The sequence below is a fragment of the Protopterus annectens genome, chromosome 4.part0, assembly GCF_019279795.1.
Source record: "Protopterus annectens isolate FY-2018-M chromosome 4.part0, PAN1.0, whole genome shotgun sequence".
In the NCBI taxonomy this organism is placed as follows: Eukaryota; Metazoa; Chordata; order Ceratodontiformes; family Protopteridae; genus Protopterus; species Protopterus annectens.
Window position 1 is genome coordinate 1,061,836,676 of NC_056733.1, and position 22,036 is coordinate 1,061,858,711.

Sequence of the window (22,036 nt, forward strand, 5' to 3'; positions counted from 1 at the left end):
CATCCAGAGGCTCCTTTTTCTACTTATGAAGATTCCGATGCTGAAGAATCTATTCCATCTGCCTCTCCACCAGAGGAATTTTCCTTTGGGGAAACCTTACATGCCATGAGAGAGCAATTCCAATGGCAGGGACAAGATTTCTCTGATTCAAGAAAAAGACTTAGGACCTTTCTACACTTACCGCAACATAGGCCCTTAGCTATACCTCCAGTTCTGCCTGTTGTGGATGATGCATTTAATGATGTTTGCACTGCTCCTGATACTTTACCTCCAGCCCCTGCCAAACCAGATAAGTTTTACAGGGTACCGGACACTCATCACCACCTATACAAGGCCCCACTTGCAGATCCTGAGACTATCTCCCAGGGGCCTAAGGCAGTAGCTTCGACCTCAGCAAAAAACCCTCTCCCTTCTGAAAGGGAATCCAGGTCCTTAGAGAGATGGGGTAAAAAAGTTTACACCTCTGCTACTCTTTCAAGAGTTTATGCTTGATCAGTTAACTAAGAAACTGTCCTCTGATGACTCCTTAGATAAGAAATATGTTTTAGAAATGGTGAATAACATTCAACAGGTTAGTAACCATTCTTTAAAATGTGGCTATGATGTACTGGAGGCTTCATTTAGATCAGCCATGACTGGCACAGTTATAAGAAGGCATGCATGGTTGAAAGAACAGGTCTTGCCGGATCATGTTAAAGCAAAGCTGTTAGATGCTCCTATGGATAAGGCCAGTCTATTTGGTTCTCCTGCTCAGCAAGTAATGAAGAAAATGGAAGAGAAGGCAAAATCTGTACAAACAGTTAAAGATTTCTTACAGGTTCAGCCCCCAAGGTTTAGCAGGAACTGGCCTTCCAAAAATTGGTCCTTTCCAGACTCCTCTAAATCTCAGAGAGGCAGGAATAGACATTCCAGAGGCAGAAATCAATCCAGAGGAGGTGCCTACAGAGGACGCCAGTGGCAAGGCAATAACCAGCGAGGCACAGACACACCCACTGCCACTGCAACAGGACAATCACAGTGACTTGGCTCTGACACCGCCTACCAGGGAACAAATAGCAGCACCCTTAGGCGGAAAGTTAGCCTTATTTTCAAAAAACTGGCACTATATCACAAAAGACAAGTGGATTTTGCAGACCATAGACCAAGGCTACAGGTTTCACTTCCACACCTTACCAGTAAAAAGAGGAATGCCAAACCTACCTCCAAATCAGAAAACAGAAGCTCTAAAGCAGATAGCTCAATTAACAAAGATGAGAGCTGTGGAAAGAGTACCACCAACAGAACAGGGCAAAGGATTCTACTCCAGACTCTTCCTAGTACCAAGAAAAGAGAAAAGTTGGAGACCTATTCTCGACCTGTCCGCCTTGAACACATTCATCATTGTCCCAAAATTCAAAATGCTGACCCTACAGCAACTTCTTCCCATGCTGGGCAAGGAGTGTTGGCTGGTAACTCTAGATCTCAAGGAGGCATACCTGCACGTCCCCATATGGCCAAATTGCAGAAGATACCTCAGATTTCTTGCAGGATCAGAGCATTATCAATTCTCAGCATTGCCCTTTGGCTTATCTACTGCGCCCAGAGTATTCACAAAATGCCTGGCATCAGTAATCGCTCATTGCAGGCTACAGGGAATCCAAATTTATCCATACCTGGACGACTGCCTGATACAAGCGGACAACAAAAGCAAACTGACAAAAGACTTACAAAGAGTCATTTGCTTACTACAAGCCCTGGGATACACAGTCAATTTAAAACAGTCAAGACTAATACCATCCCAAACAAAAACATTCTTGGGTGCAGAATTGGACACAGTAAAACAAATGGCATTCCTAACTGCAGAAAAACAAGAACAACTCCCTCATTACTTCTTGGCATTAACAAAGCAGAACAAACTAACAGCAAGGAAAGTACTGCAGGCCTTGGGCTTCATGGCATCATGCATAATCCTGGTCCCCATGCCAGATTGCATATGAGAAAACTACAGTGGTACCTAAAGAATTTATGGTCTCAACACAGGCACAGCTTAGAAACCGAAATACCACTAATCCCATGCCTGAAACAAGAGTTCCTATGGTGGGCTCAAGCATGCCAGTCAAACCCAGGCTTGCCCTTCCACAACTTTCAAGCAAGCCAAACCATCACAACGGACGCCTCAGACCTAGGTTGGGGCCCACATGCTGGACAAATGCATACAAGGATTATGGACCCCAGATCAACTGCACCTGCACATAAATCAAAAAGAAATGCTGGCAGTAAAACTAGCAATCCAGAATTTCAGACCATTCCTCAAAGAAGGCCATTTGATGATAAGGACAGACAACACCACAGTCATGTGGTACATCAACAAACAGGGAGGCACTCATTCATACCCCTTATGCCGAATGACTCTGGACCTATAGAATATGGCTCTGAGCTACAACATTCAGTTACAGGCAATATTTGTACCGGGAAAAGAAAACATCCTAGCAGACATGTTAAGCAGAACTACCTCGGATGCTCACGAATGGATGCTACACCCGGACATCTTCAAGGCCATCACACAGAAATGGGGAATGCCACAAATAGACCTATTCGCATCCCCACTCAATCACCAGCTCAAGAAATTCTGCACAAGGACATACCACCCACTTGCATGGAAGGTGGACTCTCTATCCTTCAGTTGGAAAGGACTGACAGCATATGCATTCCCACCTCTTCCTTTGATACACAAGATACTACTGAAAATCAAAGAGGAGCGTCCAAGGATAATTCTGATAGCTCCAAATTGGCCAAGGCAACACTGGTATCCATTGCTGAGGAGCATGTCACGGGGGAGAACGTGGACACTACCCCTGATGCCTTTGATGTTAACTCAGAACGACTACAACATCATGCATCCAAATCTAAAAACTCTGCAACTAACTGCCTGGAACATTACATAACAGCAACTAACCCAGATTTATCCCAAAGGGTTAAAGACATTATCCTGAAGGCCCGCAGAACTTCTACAAGAAGGAACTATGCAGGAAATGGAAAAGGTTTGTCATTTGGAGCACTGAAAGAGGAAAAGATGTGTCAAAGATAGATATTGCTAACATCCTGGAGTATTTGGCAGAGCTTCTCCATACAGGCCTGTCCTATTCCTCCATCAAGATACATGCATCAGCTATTTCTGCAGAATACAGCTTCGATCCCCCTGTCTTCTCACATCCTCTACTCAGGCAGTTCCTCAGAGGAATCAAGAATGTAAAACCTCCTAGGAAACCACCATTACCAGCATGGGACTTGAACTTTGTGCTAGAAAAATTGACACTCCCTCCATTCGAACCAGCAGCAACAGCAGATCTTCAACACCTATCCTGGAAAACTGCTTTCCTACTGGCAATTACTTCAGCAAGAAGGGTTTGAACTACAGGCCTTAATGGCAGTACAACCCTTCCTAATCTTCCATCAAGATAGAGTATCCATGAGAACTAATCCTACATTTATGCCTAAGGTGGTATCAGAGTGTCTCTAAACCAGGCAATCCACCTACCTACCTTCTTTCCCAATCCACAGAACAGGGGGGAAAGACTGCTGCATACCTTGGATGTACATAGACAGTTGCGCTACTACCTGGACAGAACCAAGGGCAATAGAAAAACTGACCAGCTTCTAGTGGCCTATGCAACAGGAAGGGAAGGAAAAGCAATTTCCAAACAGACAATTTCCAAGTGGATAGGAAATTGCATCAGATTCTGTTACTCCTACCATGGAAAACCAATTCCACAGAACATAAGACCTCACTCTACAAGGGCTACAGCCACTACCACAGCTTTCTTACGAGGAGTGGCAACCAAGGACATTATTGAGGCGGCTACTTGGACCTCCATGCATACATTTGCCAAGCATTATAACTTACCTCTATACTCTAGATCCCGAGCAGGGTTTGCCACTGCTGTATTGCAAGGGATCCTAACTACACCATAATTCTTCTTCCTCCACCCTAGTTTGGCTATGGTATTCTACCCATTTGTTATGACTGCAGATGCATCCTTGAAGGACATAGTACAGTTTTGTACCTACCATAAATGTAGATGTCCGAACAGGATAGCATCTGCAGTCAGGATTACCCACCCTCGTTCGCCTCTGTGGTATGCCTAGGTATTTACCCTCCTAATAGCTAGCTGGGGATCTTTTATGGTGTATTTGTTTGTATATATGTACATACATGCTTATTTTTGTGTTTGCCTACCTTTTTTTGGAAACATTGGCATTTACCCAAAATTTAGTTTTCCAAGAGGGCAACTGGCATCTGGGGCAAGAAACACTGAGGAAAATGGCGTCGGCTGATGCCTTTATACCCGAAGACCAGCAGAGATGACGTCGGGTGAAGTGCGACACCAGCCGAGGCCAGACCCAGACTTTGGAATCCGGCCGACCGAAGGGCTGCCTGACGACAGGACAACCCATTTGTTATGACTGCAGATGCTATCCTGTTCGGACATCTACATTTATGTAGGTACAAAACTGTACTTTTTTTATACCCAGGGTATGAACCACACCCAAGAAACTGGCAACCCAATCTCAGGCACTTGCTTCCTTGCCTTATTCTCAAATGCTTAAAATGGTGGAAGACCTTATCATGCTGATCAGGGGAAGCCAAGCTACCCCCTCCAAGAGGAAGAGAGATATGTCCCCTGTAGTTTTGTCTGAACAAGAGTCAGATGAGACTGATGCATCTGAATATGAAGACATGCAACCCCCTGTCTACTTATGAGGATTCTAATGCAGAGGATTCCATCCTTTCAGCCTCTCCCCCAGAGGATTTTTCCTTTGGGTAACCCTTCATACCTTAAGGGAGCATTTCTAATGGGAGAGTCAAGACTACCCTCAGTCTAAAAATAGACTCAGGGAATTCTTAGATCTTCCACAGCACAGACCCTTGCCCCCACCACCCACCCCCACCATCTGTTATGCATGTTATGGAGGATGTTTCCTGGAATCCAGCTTGACTCCTGACACACCCACCCTCCTGCACCCAGAAAACCAGACATGTACTATAGAGTCCCTGACTAGCTCACATTTCTTTTTAAAAATCCTACTGCTGACCCTGAGGTAATTTCTCAATGGTCTAAAGGGATTAAAGCAACCTCTGCTAAGAATTCCACCCCCTCAGATCGCATAAAAAAGTATACACCTCAGCTACTCTTGCTGTCAGGGCACTAAATTATCAGTTCCATATGCTAAAATTTCAGCAACATACTCTGGAACTCCTCAAACAAAAATGTCTTCCTTTCCTGCTTTTGCAGAATCTGAAGATTTACAAGAGTTAATGCATTCTGCAAGTCAAGTAACTAAACACACCTTGCACTGTGGTTTTGACACCCTAGAAGCATATTGCAGGACAGCAGTCACTGGATCTGTCATTAGAAGACATGCATGGCTTAAGGAACAGCCCCTGCCAGACAATATCAAGTCTAAATTGTTGGATGCCCCCTTGCACAAAGACAACTTATTTGGCACTAAGGCAGAAGAGGTCTTAAAAAAATGGAAGAAAAAGCAAAATCTATTCAGACAGTTAATGATTTCTTACAGGTTCAGCAGGCTTTGTCCCACCAAGCACTGGTTCTTCCCTGCTCCCACTAAGTCAGTCCACCCCAGGCTCCGAGGAACCAGACCCCCCCAGACACCAGCCACAGGGAATGCAGAGATCTAAGCAGTGGACTACCTCCACTTCAAAACCAGGGAGTCCTAAGCCACCCCCTTATGGTAAGAACTCACAGTTACTCACCTCCCCCCTCTGCCCACCTTCACTTACCCCTAGGAGGAAAACTCTCCTTTCACGCAAGCACCTGGGCCACCATTACCAATGACCACTGGGTTCTCAACATAGCCATCTCCAAACAAGCCATTTCCAAATGGATAGCACACTGCATCCATTTCTGCTACAAACAACATGGAAAGCCTCCTCCGAAGGGGGTCAGGACTCACTCCACCAGAGGAGCCTCCACCTCAGCAGCTTTCCTCAGAGGAGTCCCCACCAGGGACATACTGGAGGCTGTCACCTGGACATCTGTTCACACTTTTACCAAACATTACCACCTGCCTCTCTTCTCCAAATCCAGGGCAGGGTTTGCCTCTGCAGTCTTGCAGGGTATCCTACCTAGCCCCTAGTTTCCTTGACTGCCTCTACCAATTTCCTCAGCTTTGGGAATCAACCCAAATGTGATGACTGCAACAGTGAAATGCAAAGAACATATTGCAGATGTTCTTCGTGTTTCACTGATGTAGTCATTACATTTGGGTAATCCTGCTGGCAGGTTGCCCTCAGTCAGCCTGAATTCCAAAGTCCTGCGTCCTGCATTGGCTGCTGTCGCCCCTTCCCTGATGTCAGGTCATCAGGGGTATAAAAGATTTGGCCTACGCCATTTTCATTGGTCTTTCTTGCCGCGCGGTGCCCGAAGCAGAAGCACTTCGCAAGTGCCGGTCATGTTCGAGTTTCATATCCAAAGTCTTCAATAAAGCTAAGTACCCTGTTGGGGAAACTTTTTTCTTGCTCCAGTCCGATGTCAGCTAAAGGTCAGACAGGAGAAGCCAAAAATGATACTAATTGCCCCAGACTGGCCCTGCCAGTACTGGTTTCCAGTCCTAAAGAACTTGTCTCAATGCCCAGCTTGGACGTTACCTCAAATACCTCATCTACTGTCCCAGCAAAACAAACAGGTCTTGCACAGCCAACTCAGGACTTTAAACCTGGCAGCATGGCAGATAATGTAGTCATACAAAGCACACCTCTCAGTAAAGCTGTGATGGGCGTCATTTTGGAGGCCAGAAGGCCTAGTACTAGAAAATCTTATGCTGGAAAATGGAAGAGAATCTGTGCTTGGAACCAGGCACAAGGAACTGATACAGCTGTGCCAAATATTCCTCAGATTTTGCGATACTTAACTGAGATGCTGGACAAAGGCCTATCTTTTTCATCTATTAAAATTCATGCCTCTGCCATTTCGGCTCATTACATTACAGAGCCACCAATCTTTCCTCATCCCTTATTAAAACAGTACCTCAGAGGAGCCCAAAATTTAAGGCCTCCAAGGAGATCACAAATGCATGCATGGGACCTCAACTATGTCTTGGAAAAACTCACCCTGCCTCCTTTTGAGCCAGCTGCTACTGCTGATATAAAGTTTTTATCTTGGAAAACAGCTCTGCTCCTAGCAGTAACTTCTGCAAGACGAGTTTCAAAGCTACAGGCACTCATGGCTGTGGAACCTTTTATCATTTTTTATCCAGACAGGGTCTCTCTGAGGACAAACCCAACAGTCTGAAGTAATTAACTTCATTTGATCAGCAACCTGTGGGTATGGGATCCGATTCGGATCTGAGCCGGCAGCTTTCCTAGTTAAAAGATTTGAGCTCCAAGCTCCTCCCACCTACTCATAATGCCCTGCCATCTCCCTCTAACCCTCAGATCTCGTTTGCCACGGCTTCTGTAGGCTTCTTAGAATGTGCTCCGAGTGTGGTACTGTGAGTTTAGGATTATATATATACTTTCTTCTTATTCTATTAGCCTTTGTGGGTAGTTTAAAAAAAAACAAACTTTTAGTTAGTTTAGTTTATTCCCCTTCCCCCTCTGCATGTGTGAAGGTGTGTGTGTGTGCCTGTACATTTCTTCCAGTATGTCCGAAGGCCCAAAAGCTGTGTTCTCAAAATGTTCCGAGTGTGGCCATAAGCTGTCCCCAGTGGATGGCCACACTCGGTGCGTTATTTGCCTGGGAGTTGATCACCTAACTTCAGGCTGCACTATTTGTGCAGCCTTCAACTCCAGGGTGTTGAGGGATAGAAGGGCGAAGCTTATCCTTGCGGGCCTTTTGCCCTCGGATTCCACTTCATCCTCCTCTTCCTCTGTGGCGCCAGCCACAGCTGTGGCTGCTCCACCTACCGCTTCCGATCCCCTGGCCGGGACTCAACCTCCCTCTTTGGCCCAGGAGGAAAGAGACGGCAAAAAGAAATAGAAGAAGAACAGGGAGTGGGAAAAAGAGAGGCACCGCAGTCACAAGAGGCGGTCCAAATCAGCTCAATCGGCTCCGCCATCCAAGCAGCTTGCCTCTCCCCTTAAGGTCTCTGGGCCTTCCTCCTCCCGGCTCCGTTCTCCACGTTTCTCCCCGGAACCGGAGGAGGAGACCTGGTCACCTTCGAGGTCGTCTAGGCAGCCTTCCCGGCTGGCCTCGGTGACCTTGTCCAGATCAGCGATGAGTTTATCTGACGCAGACATGGACCGGATGATGCGTCGGTTTCTTCAGGCCCAGCTGCAGATGGGAGTGCTCTTGCCTCCCCCGCCTCCGGGGGGGAGCTCAACCCCCTTTTTCACCCCATTGCTCCATCTCCGACCCGCTATCGGGGTTTGGAGCTGTCGGATCCAACTAGCTTCGGAGCGGGGGTGATGTCGGCGCCGACAGTGTTCCCTCCTTCGGCGCTGACTGTACCCTCGAGTTTGTTGGATCCTTTTTCGGATCCGAGCTCTCGGGGCGGAGAGTTGAGCATCGAATCTGGAGGGGTTAGTGGGCCTTCGGCTCCGTTGAGGTCGGAGCTCACTACCCTTTCGGATCCGAACGGGTCACCTCCTGCGCCGATCCGCACATCGGATCCGAGGGAAAGCAGCTCTCCCTCGACATTCGACGTAGTGGAGAGGGTCCTTTCGAGGGATTCGAGGCTCCAGGCTCTTGCTACCGATCCACCCACCATTCCCTCTCAGACGGGCCTTTCTTCCATCATCCGGCCCCAGGGACAGCCTGCGCCTATGTCCCAGATGGTTCCTGGTGAGGAACAGGACATTGTTGGTGAGGCCTCTTCGGACAGCTCCCCCCTGAGGAGGTCCCTCACAAATGAAAGTGCAAGAGGAGGCACTTGGACTCACCTGAGTCCCTCACAGAAGACACGGACTTAGAGGAAGGGGAAGGTTCCCCAAGGTCACCCCCCCGAAGACATCTCCTTTGGAGACATTATGGAAATGTTACGCATTAGAGGGGGGTGGTCTGCCCAAAAGCTTTCCTCAAATGAGTCTGTGTTTCTGGAGGCATTTGACACAGGCCCATCTACCTCTTGGGTGTCCCCTCCCGCCGACCCCCTGGTGGATCTCATAACTACCAGGGCATGGAAGGAGCCGGACACTTTCGAGCCAATACCCAAGAGACCTGACCAGGATACTCAGCCCTCCCACGGACAGGACAGTTTGGAGCAATGGTGCCCCAGTGGATGCCATGGTGGTGGCGGCTGCCACTAAAAAGGAATTAGCACAGAGTTCCTCGGTACATCCTCCAGACAAGGAGTCTTGGATGATGGACCACCTTGGAAAGCGGATGTTTGCTTCAGCGACCTTCTCTGTAAGGTCACTGAATTATATGGCACATGTAATTTGGCTCCAGTGGGACCTTATCAAAGAGTAGGCTGGGTCAACCCCAGAGTCCATGTCAGCCGAGGACAAACGGACCTTCTCGGCTCGGATGGCCACTCTCAAGTCAATTACTAATACATCTATGCGGCTTCTCTCCCATGCCATGGAGGGAGCGGCTAGAGCCAGCAGAACAGGCGTTGTCTTACGCAGACAGGCCTGGCTCCATCTCTGTGATTTTGCAGAACCCTTCAAGGCGTCCTTCGTGAATGCCCCTTTTGACGGTTCTACGCTTTTCAGAAAACAGTCTGCGATATGCTTCTCCAGAGTGAGAAAGACGGGAAAACGTTGTCTGCCATCGGGATCCGCTTCTCGGCTCCTCAGAGGTCCTTCTCTAGGAACCAAAGAGGACAAAAGAAGATGTGGTTCCGGAAAGCTCAACAATCCCGTTTCGCTCTGGATCCTTCATCCTTCAGAGGCAGAGAAGGACAGGGTGGACACCGGCCCAGAGGCAGAGGGGGGGTCGAAGAATTTTGGGTCGAGGGAACCCTTTTCCGATCAACCCGCGCAACAGCCCTGAGGGGTTGCCCGACTGCTCTTCTCTGGAGGCAGTCGGGGGGCACTTCTCGAGGCACCTAGCAAATTGGGAGTCCATCACAACAGATTGCTGGGTGCTTCAAATTATATCCAGAGGCTATTCTATCCTCCCCGGTCAGGGAGTCTCCCCAATGTTCCACCCAATCAGAGGGAGGCAGCAGCCCTCAAAATACGAGAGCTGCTAAGAAAAAGAGCCATCCAGCACGTCCCCCTCAGGCAATCTGGATCGGGCTTTTACTCCAGGTTCTTTTTGGTGCCAAAAAAGACGGGGGACCTACAACCCATTCTCGACCTGCCCACACTGAACCTGTCAGTCACCAAAGAAAAGTTCCGGATGGTCACTATTCAATCCATTCTCCCACTTTTACAGGAGAATGACTGGATGTGCTCGATAGACCTTAAGGATGTGTTCTACCACATTCTAATGGACAGGCGATCCAGGAGGTTTCTCCGCTTTCGGCTGGGAGCCAGCCATTATCAGTTCAGGGTCCTACCCTTCAGTCTCACCATGGCCCCCTGGTGTTCATTAAGGTCATGGCAGTTGTAGGGGCCCACCTGAGGCTTCAGGGAATACAGGTCTTTCCTTACCTGGACGACTGGCTCCTAACCGCCCCCACCAGGCATCAACTTTGTTCAGGCAGGGACTATTTCTTGCATCTAGCCTGCCACCTGGGAGTCACGATCAACCACAAGAAATCCTCCCTTCAATCTACTCAGATTTTGGACTTCATAGGGGCCAGGATAGACACGATACAATCCAAGGTCTTTCTGATGGCGGACAGACTTCACAATCTAAAATTTCACGTTCTTGCTCTTCTACAACCATCAGCCCCCCCCCCCCCAGTGGGACTAGTCCTGAGAGCCCTGGGGTCCATGGCAACGGCCATCAATCTGTCGCCTATCGCATGTCTGAAAATGAGAATCCTTCAATGGACCTTACAAGTTCAATGGTCCATCCTGCATCATCCCCTGTCTACACCTATTCCCCTCAGCAGGATTTGCAGGGAGTCGCTACTTTGGTGGCTCCACTCCAGAGACCTCCAGGAGGGGCGCCCCTTCGTCTTGTCCCCACCCCTAGTCACGGTGACCACGGACACATCTCTCCTCAAGTGGGGGGGGGGGCATTGCATGGGCAGATCTGTCCAAGGCATGTGGACTCACACAGAGTTCTCATTGCATATCAGTGTCCTGGAGATGAGGGCGGTGCTTCTAGCATTGCAGGCTCTCCATCCCCTTCTTCCTCCAGGGACTATTGCAATTCAAACAGACAACATGTCGGTAGTCTGGTACATAAACAAACGGAGGGAGCCAGGTCTTACCCTCTTTGGAGAGAGGCCATGAGAGTATGGGAATGGGCGATATCCACCAACCACTTTCTCATAGCAATGCACATTCTGGGTTGGTCAAACATTTTAGCGGACAGGTTGAGTCGAACGATCCTCTCACCTTACGAGTGGTCTCTGAACCCAGTAGTAGTGGAGCAAATCTTCCTCAAATGGGGTCAACCTTGCTGCAATCTCTTCGCCTCGCCTTCGAACACAAAGTGCAGCGAGTTCTTCCCGCTAATCCCCCCACCAGGGGAAGTCCCCAGAGACGCTCTGGTTCATGCTTGGCCATCCGGTCTTCTGTATGCTTATCCTCCTCTTCCATTAATGACAAAATTCTTGCAGAAAGCTTGTCGGTTGGGGAGCAGAGTTGTCCTCATAGCCCCATTCTGGCCTTGCCAAACTTGGTTCCCATGCCTATGGTCTCATCTCGTACATCCTCCCTGGATTTTAGATCCCGTTCCGGATCTGTTCTCTCATCCTTTAGGATTGAAGACTCCCAACCTGGACTACCTCAAGCTCTCAGCTTGGTTGATCCAGTTCCATTGATGGCTAGGACTCCCGGTATATCTTCCTCAGTTAAGGCCATCCTGGTGGCTGCCCATAAACTGTCTACTAGGAAAATCTACAAAACTAAATGGAATGTTTCTCTGTCTGGGCAGAGCATAGGAAGTTGTATCCCTTCACGGCTCCTATCCCAGCGGTTCTAGTCTTTCTATCCCATACCTTTCATCAAGGAGCTAGTTCTTCTACTATTAAAGTCCAATTAGCAGCTATTTCCCACTACCACATCGGAAACAGTTTAGGTCCCCTAGCTTCCTCCAAGATTTGCAAAACATTCCTGAAAGTAACCTTTCTGTTAAGACCCCCTGTTAAAGACGTAGTTCCTCCATGTGATCTAACCCTTGTTCTACAGGCTGTGACTGGTCCTCCCTTTGAACCTGCAGCTTCAGTCGACTTAAAATATGTATCTTGGAAAACGGCCTTCCTGATTGCCATTACCTCAGCTAGGAAGGTATCGGAGCTTCACGCTCTTTGCAGTAAGCCTCTATATATCATCTTTCATAAAGACAGGGTTTCCCTCAGGACTAACCCCTCCTTTCTGCCTAAAGTGGCTTCAGAAGCCAATATCAACCAGTCCATCAATCTACCTGTCTTCTTTCCTAAATTTCAAAACAAAGGAGAGTATAGACTCCATCGTCTGGATGTTCGTAGACAGTTACGATTTTAGTTAAACAGAACAGCCGATCTTCGAAAATCAGATCAACTTTTTGTGTCATTTGCTAAATCCTGTCTGGGTAAACCAGTCACTAAAGTAACTTTAGCTAGCTGGATTTCCCAATGCATCCTTTTTGCATACAAAATCTCTGGTCGTCCTGAGCCCCTGAGAGTGCGAGCCCATTCTACCCGATCTATGGCTACTTCTGCTGCTTTCTGGTCAAGGGTTTCTTTGGATGACATTTGCTCAGCAGCTACTTGGGCTTCCTCTCATACCTTTATTACAGATTACAAGTTGGATTTAATATCCAGAGGACGTGCATCTTTTGGCTCTGCAGTGCTCTGGAATATCCTTCCATGAGGACCTCCCAAGTTGTTGGTAGCTGGGGACTGTCCCACAGGTTGCTGATCAAATGAAGTTAACTACTTCAGATAAAGAAGTTATGTACTCACCATAACGTTCCATCTGAGTAGGTAACTTCATTTGTCAGCAACCAATCCACCCTCCATCCCCCGGACCCCTAGTTCATTTCGAAAGGATCAGGATATGTCACTTCCAGATGACATCAGGTGGAATGTATAGTACTCCTTTCTGGTATCATAGTATTTTTCTATGACTTTATGGCAAACTCGATCTGAGGGTTAGAGGGAGATGGCAGGGCATTATGGGTAGGGGAGGAGCTTGGAGCTCGGATCTTTTAGCTAGGAAAGTTGTCTGCTCGGATCCGAATCAGATCCGATACGCACAGGTTGCTGACAAATGAAGTTACCTACTCAGATGGAACGTTATGGTGAGTACATAACTTCTTTTTTATGCCTAAGGCGGTTTCCAGTGTGGCTCTTAACCAAACTATTCATCTGCCAACTTTTTATCCAAATACACAGAACAAGGGGGAGAGAATTCTGACGTCAGTCCTGAAGCGACAGCAACCAACACAGAAATACTAAGCCTCTGGTATTCGGGATGGCTGAGGGCTACCCTGGCAGGGATAATGATGACTGCTACAGTGAATACATTGAAACATCTACATTTATGGTAAGTGTACACAACTGTACTTTCTCACCCCCCCCCCCGTTTTTCTACTTTTCCTACATCCCATTGCACCTACTAGTTCAAGCCCATCTTCATCAGTACAAAGTGTAAAATGTTATGCTTAAAAATATCTCCATTGTAACTCATTACTCTCCCTCCCATTAGCTTAGTCAGTGGTTTCCTCATAAATACACTTAATGTCACCTGGTACTCCTTTTTACTTGTTCTAAAAATGTATGTATAACTGCATAAGCTATTACTAAGGATACTTTAATTCAGCTTGCTGAGCTGGCCTATTATCTAATCTGGAGTGTTTGGTAAACTGTAATTTCTGCATGAAATATAAACTGATTTAAATCTGGAATTTTCCTTGTTTGCCCTTTATACAATTATAACATTTATGATGCACTCTTTTTATTTATGGGATCTGAACTTTTAACTGTACTATCACTTTTAAAATGTAGCATTGACTGTAAACCCTTTATTCTGCAATTTAACTCGACTGCCTTTCTGGTATGCCTTACACAACATAAATGCGTATGGTTACTCTCTTTTTTTTATAACTGGTGACAACCCAATGTCTTTCTGATCACTTTAGCTCTGTCAGCTGAACTGGAATTTTATGTTTTGTATTTTTAACCCATGGATCTGCATGTTTGTCGTAACCAATTTTTTAAATTCTGTACAGCTCCACAAACTATTGCATGCAAATTTTTACAGGTGTCATCTGTGTGCACTACTGTACATTCTGTAACATCCATCTGTATAGCAGCATTAGCCTTAGGCAAAATGTCTGAAGCAATTTGCATATACTGCCTAACCTGTATGTCATGCTTTAATATTGGCATATGGTTTTCATTAAGCTTCGCTGCTAATGTCTAATCTTTGTTAAAACCATGTCACTGCGAGCAGTAGGTCTGAAACATTTCAGCAGTCTCTACAACCTGTAAAATGTTAACATGATTTAAAAATGACTGGAATTCTCTGTAAAAGGTAGAAACTGGCATTACAAAATGACTTGACTTGATTTGACAATTTTGACTTGTTTTGTATAGTCTTTACTGATAATTGCTGTTAGAGTTTTATGATATGTTAAAAACAAGGATATCTGTCTCCACAGTTAAAACATTTAACTGGTCTTTAATGTTCATACTGATCAAAACAACAAATGCATTTACACACACAAACTTTCTCACTTGTATTTATACCAAACAATGCTGTATTACATTTAACCTCACTACTTGCTTGTTCATACCACTGATGTAATAATGTCCAAACTTTATCAGGGGTCTGGTTTGTCTATGGGCACAGAATGTGTGGATTTAGCACTTAAGTCCTTGCTGGTATCTATGTTATTTCAGAAGGAGGCATACCGTTTTCCAAAATGACTAACAGGTGATCAGGTTGTCTGCAAACTGGAAGCTCCCCCTCTGTCAAACATTATGGTGAACATCTCAAGAGTAGATGCAAAGATGGCCCACTTGGAAGTTCCTGATACTGATGAGCTGGTCGATATCGACTGTATTGAGGTTGACCCCAACAAAATATTAACTAGTGATTGTTGTACTTGTACAAATACTTAAAAAGTCCGAATTAAGTTTGACACACCACTGTTAAATTGAATTTATCAGCAGGTACACAAACTGTATAGTCATAATTGCTGACAGATTTATTGAAACAAAGAAAACACAAAAACCAGCACTGGAGAGAAACTGTGCCAATAAATATCCAGTAGTAGTCCAAGCACTCTTTTATTAGAGTGCTTGGACTACTACTGGATATTTATTGGCACAGTTTCTCTCCGGTGCTGGTTTTTGTGTTTTCTTGGTTTCTATCACCAGCACTATCTTCCGTTTTTGTTTATTTATTGAAACAAGCCAACCAAGCACTACTTTGAGATTCAGAATATTTTCTTTGTAACACAGATAACTGTCATGTACACTGCACTTATTCAGATGAATCAGATTTCCACCAAAAAGTTTTTTATGACCACTTTTATAGTTTCAAAACTTTGTCCTTGATGGAAACATTCTTTTCTTACATTGAAGTGTTCTTGTCTGCATCTTTAGTCTCAATCCAGAGAAAACCAGATGTCTTCGTGTTTCACTGTTGCAGTCATCACCTGTTGATTATCCCTGCTGTGGTAGCCCTCTGCTGGCCCGAATACCAGAATTAATGTTTTTTCCGTCTGTTGCAGTCGCGTGTGGTCTGATGTTGGGTCATCAGTATTATAAAGCAAGGAAGCAGACGTCATTACATCAGTTTTTCTTGCCATGGAGCCTGTAGCAGAAGCAGTTCGCATGAGTGCCGGTCGCTAACAGAAGTTGAATTTTCAGCTGAAAATGTCTAAAGCTAAGTACCCCGTTGGGGATCCTTTTTGTTTGCACTAACTGATGTCCGAAAAAGTCAACAATTGTCTCACCTGTGGAAAGCAGATCCCACACCAATACTTCCATTCTTACTGCATCACTTGTTTAGGCCCAATACCACAATGTCCCCCATTGCCCATTCTGTGCCCTCTTTAATGTGAGAACCATTCACAGTAGAGCTCTTTTTGTCGACAGTTATTTTGTGTTCTGTCTTCGCATTTCGATATGGGGTCCATCAGTCAACAATCTGTGGGCATTCTGAAAAAACGTAGTGATAAAGATAGAAACAGACCACACAAGGCTATGCCTTCCGATGACGCTACCACTAAGCAGGTCGTCAGTTCTCTGGAATTCATTGAGGTGCTTTCACAGCCTCGATGCTCGATTAGATATCTATGCAGGCCTCTACAGAGACCCTTTCGGAGTCCAGTTTGCCGCAGAAATAGTCTTCCAAGCCTTTGGCTGTCTCTGCCTCGGTTGGATCCAGAGCCGCAACTCAGGCACCAGTTTCCTAGGAGGCCTTTCGCACTACCGAATCTAGACAAAAATGACTTCTTTTCCTATACCGTTTCTCTCAGACCGATGGATTCTTTCAGGCCTAGATGCCAGACCACTCCTAGGAAACCTGCTTCTAGCCAACATTTTGTACTGCTCCACCACCCCAAGCACAAATGTTGAAAATGACAGAGGATCTCCTTTATCTGGGGTAGTCAGGCCACAACTTCGAAAAGGAAAAGTCACCCTTCCCCAGAAATTTACAGAACAGGATTCTGAGGAATTTGACAATTCAGTTTTTGAAGAGGAACAGCATCCCTTAACTCCTTATGAGGATTCAGATGCAGAGGACTCCATCCCTTCTGCCTCCCCTCCAGAGGACCTTTCCTTTGGGGAAGCCCTTCACTCACTCAGGGAACATTTCCAATGGGAATCTCAGGACTTCCCACAGTCTAAGAAAAGGCTTAGAGCGTTTCTGGACCTGGCCCAGCACAGACTCCTGGCCATCTCCCATATTTTAGCAGTGGTGAATGATGTTTTCCATGAATCCAGCTTAGCCCCTGTAAACCTGACGGGTACCACAGAGTTCTGGATTCTCACAAATACATGTACAGAAATCCTGCTGCAGACTCAGAGTTCATTACACAGGGACCTGACTAGTTCTGCCAAGAATCCTCTTCCTTCTGACAAGGACTCCAGAGCTCTTGACAGATGGGGTAAAAACGTATACACCTCTCTGCAACCTTAGCTATCAGAGCACTCAATTGTCAGTTCCATATGTTAAAATATCAACACACTTTGGAACTATTAAAACAGAAAATTTCTACTTTTCCTAACTGTGCCAATTGAAGAGTGTTTGCAAATTTACTGCACTCTGCTTGTCAAGTGGCCAAACACTCATTACAATGTGGATATGATGCCCTAAAAGCCTCTAGCAGGACAGCAGTGACAGGGTCTGTTATTAGGAGATGTGCATGGCTGAAGGAACATCCTCTCCCTCATCATGTCAAGTCTAAACTTATTGATGCTCCCCAAGGTATGGAGCGCTTGTTTGGGGAAAAAATAGAAGAGGTGCTTAAAAAGATGGAAGACAAGGCTAAATCTATGCAAACAGTAAAATATTTCTTTCAGGTTCAACCTTCCAGGCTCAGCAGGAACTTTCTTTCTATGGACTTGGACCTTGCCTGCACATAGCAGACAGGGCCAAGGTCAGCCCTGCATGGGCAGACCATCCAGGCCCCAATCCCAGGGCCAGCAGAGAAGCAAACAATGAACCACTTCCGTCTCTATGGCAGGGAGTTCTAAGCTAACCTTCTATGGCAAACACAATGACTCCCTCTCTAGCCTCCATTCACTCATCAAAAACTAGGAGGAAGGCTCTCCCTCTTCAAAGACAATTGGCTTTCTGTAACAAAGGGCCAATCTGTCTTAAAGAGATACAAATCCTCTTTCAGCGAACTCCCAATTCCAACATGGTATCCAGACTTGCCCTCCAAATCAGTTGGCAGAGGCATTGAAACAGGTACAAACTTTCATATCCCAGGGGGCAGTAGAACCTGTCTCCTCAGATCAAATAGGCAAAGGATGTTATTCCAGACTATTCCTTGTTCCCAGAAAAGAGGCTAGACACAGCAATCAATATGACCTTCCTGTCCCCAGAAAAGCAAAGCTGCTTGCCACTTACTTTACCCAGCTGGCTTCCAGAAGTCACCTCACTTCGAGGAAGATGTTCTTCATGTTTCACTGTTGCAGTCATCACATTTGGGTTATCTGCTTGCAGGTAGCCCTCAGTTGGCCTGATTGTCAAAGTCTTGGGTCCTGTGTCGGTTGCCGTCTCATCTTCCGTGACGTTAGGTAGTCAGGGGTATAAAGCATGCAGCCAATGTTGTTTTATCAGTCTTTCTTGCTGTGCAGTGTCCGAAGCAGAAGCCGGTCGGCCAACTCCTGAAATTTTCATTTTCGAGTTTCAGATCCGAAGTCTTCAGCTAAGCTAAGTACTCCATTGGGGATCCTTTTTCTTGTTCTAAACCAATGTCAGTAAAAGTTAACAATTGTATTTCTTGTGGAAAGCAAATACCTCATAAAGATTTTCATTCGTACTGCATTCCTTCCCTAGGCCCAGACCACGACGTATCTCGTTGTCAGTTTTGTGCCTTATTCAATCCTCGAACTATTCATCGTTGGTTCATTTTCACATTTAAATATTTTGGTACTCAGTTCAATTATTCCAGAAATGGCTTTGGTAAGCCACCCGACTACCAACATTCCAAAATAATGCAAAGATAAAGACAGAGACAGACCATATAGGTCCAAAGCTGCCGACAACGCTTCTCCTTAGCTAGTCGCCAGTTTGACAGTACTCAGTAAGGCACTTTTGCAGCCCCTGATACCCGCTACTTCAGATTCGCAGGCCTCTACTGAGATCCATTTGGAGTCTGGTATGCGGCGAGATGCTTCTTCGACTGTGGAACCTGCGGATGTCTCTACCTTGGATAGGTCCAGAGCTACTGTGCAGGCATCGGCTTCTGTGAGTGTATTCAGGCCTACTGACTTGTATATTAAACCAACGCCATCTTCTTCTTCAAGGTTTAAAACTCGATCCATGCCTAGAAAACTGATGCCCAGACCGCATGGTCAGGCCCCTATGCCTAAAAAAGATATGATAAAAATGGCTGAAGACCTTATTACTCTAATCAGGGGAAGCCACCCTTCTCCCTCTAAGAGGCCTAGGACTGATTTTCCTTCTGATTCTTCTGATCAGGATTCTGAAATTTCTGTTTTCTCTGATGACCAGGAGTTGCCTTTATCTACCTATGAGGATTCTGATGCAGAGGACTCCAATCCCTCTGCTTCCCCTCCAGAGGATTTCTCTTTTGGTGAAACCTTACATACTTTTAGGGAGCATTTCCACTGGAAAGCCAGGATTACTCTGACTCCAAAAAGAGGCTTAGGGAATTCTTACTCCTACCTCAACACAGGCCTTTAGCTATCCCTCCTGTACTGGACATTGTAGATGATGCCTTCTCGGAATCTAGCCTGGCCCCTGACACTTTACCTCCAGCTCCCAGAAAACCTGACCGGTATTACAGGGTACCTTACTCTCACAAATTCCTCTTTAAAAACCCTACTGCAGATCCTGAGACCATTTTACAGGGACCCAAAGGCATTAAGGCTACTACTGCCAAAAACCCTCTGATAGAGATTCCAGGGCCCTGGATAGATGGGGTAAAAAGGTATACACTTCTGCAACTTTGGCCATTAGGGCCCTAAACTGCCAGTTTCATATGTTAAAGTATCAGCAGCATATTATTGGATTGCTTAAACAGAAAATGATGTTGATTCCTGACGGTGCTGAAAATAAAGAATTACAAGATTTAATGCATTCTGCTGAGCAGGTTGGAAAACATACTTTGCAATGTGGTTTTGATTCATTAGAGGCATGTTGCAGGGCTGTTGTCACTGGCTCTGTACTTAGAAGGCACCTTAAGGAGCAATCTTTGCCAGATCATGTTAAAGCTAAATTACTGGATGCTCCCTTAAATCAAGACCATCCGTTTGGCAACAAAGCAGAGGTAGTACTTAAAAAGATGGAGGAAAAAGCTAAATCTATACACACTGTTAAAAATGTCCTACAACTACAGCCTCCCAGATTTAGTAGGCATTGGCCTTCTAAGAATTGCTCCCTTCCTGCCTCTTCCAGGACTTCTCAGTCCAAACCCAGAATCAACAGAACACTTGGGCTTCAGTCCCAAGGTACTCACTGGCCTAAGCAGTGGGGAGCTCCCACTTCCAAAGCTGGAAGTAGTAAGACACCTCCCCTATGGTAAATTGTCACAATGACTTTAAACCCTTCAAGCTCTGCTCAACTGACTGTTCCTTTAGGGGGAAAGATCGCTTTGCATGCAAAAAACTGGGAACTCATTACCCAAGACAAACGGGTTTTAAATACAGTTTCCCAAGGATACAGATTCCACTTCCACTCCTTAGCAACCCCAAATGGTTAGCCAGATCTATCCCCAAACAAGTGGGCAGAGGCTCAAAAGCGAGTTCGCTCTCTTCTAAGCATCAGGGCTATTCAACCTGTCCCAGAAGCAGAATGGTGGCAAGGGTTCTACTCAAGACTTTTTCTGGTACCTAGAAAAAGACAATTCCTGGTGTCCTATCTTGGACCTGTCTATTCTAAACACTTTTTTTGGAAATCCCTAAATTCAAAATGCTAACTCTACATCAGCTGCTTCCCATGCTGGGAAAAAATGCCTGATTGGCAACACTGGATTTAAAAGGAAGCCTACCTGCACATCCCAGTAAGGGAATCTTGCAGAAGATACCTACGCTTCAGAGCAGGCTACATGCATTATCAGATGTTCTTCGTGTTTCACTGTTGCAGTCATTACATTTGGGTAGTCTACTGGCAGGTTGCCCTCAGTTGGCCTGATTAACAAAGTCTTGGGTCCTGCGTTGGTTGCTGTCCCTTCTTCCATGATGTCAGGTCGTTAGGGGTATAAAACATGCAGCCAACACCATTACATCAGTCTTTCCTGCCACGCAGTGCCCGAAGCAGTTTGCAAGTGCCGGTCGGCCGACTCCAAAAATTTTCATTTTCAAGTTTCAGAACCGAAGTTTTCTACTAAAAGCTAAGTACCCCATTGGGGAAACTTTTTCTTGCTCCTTACCGATGTCAGTAAAAATGAATAATTGTATTACTTGTGGGAAGCAAATACCTCATAAGGATTTTCATTTGTACTGTATTCCTTGTCTAGGCCCTGACCACAATGTGCCTTGCTGTCGGTTTTGTGCTAAATTTAATCAACGCACTATTAAACATCTGTATATTTTTGCTTCTAAATATTGTGGCTCAAGTTTTATTAACTATCCAGAAATTTCATTGGTTAGCAGACCGACTACCGGAATACCTAAAAAAATTCAAAGTAAAAGAGACAGACTGTCGAGGTCCAAAACCGACGATGAAGCTTCTCCTAAGCCAGTTGCCGGTTCTCCGGTACTCAGTGAGGCACTTTTGCACCCCCTGATACCTGCTACTTTTGATTTGCAGGCCTCTACTGAGACCCATTCAGAGTCTGGTATGCCACGAGATACTTTAAGTATTGAACTCGCAGATGTCTCTACCTTAGATGGGTCTGGAGCTGCTGAGCAGGCACCGGCTTCTGAGGGTGTTTTCAGGCCTAAAGATTTGTATTATTAAACCGACGCCATCTTCAAAACTAAGACCAAAAACTACTTCTATGTCTAAAAAACCAACACTTGGGCCACATGTACAGGCCCCAATGCCTAAAAAACAAATGATCAAAATGGCTGAGGATTTAATTACCTTGATCAGGGGTACCCATCCCCCCTCCTGCTAAGAGCCCTAGGCAAGGCACTGACTGCGAATCTTCAGATCAGGTTTCTATTTCTTCTGATTCCTCTTCTGATCAGGAATTATCTATTCTCGCTTATGAGGACTCTGATGCAGACGATTCTATCCCTTCTGCTTCTCCTCCTGAGGATTTTTCTTTTGGAGAAACTTTGTATACCTTAAGGGAACACTTTCACTGGGAGAGTCAGGATTTCTCAGAATCTAGAGAGAGACTTAGGGATTTTCTTCTTCTTCCTCAGCATAGGCCTTTGGCTATACCTCCTGTTC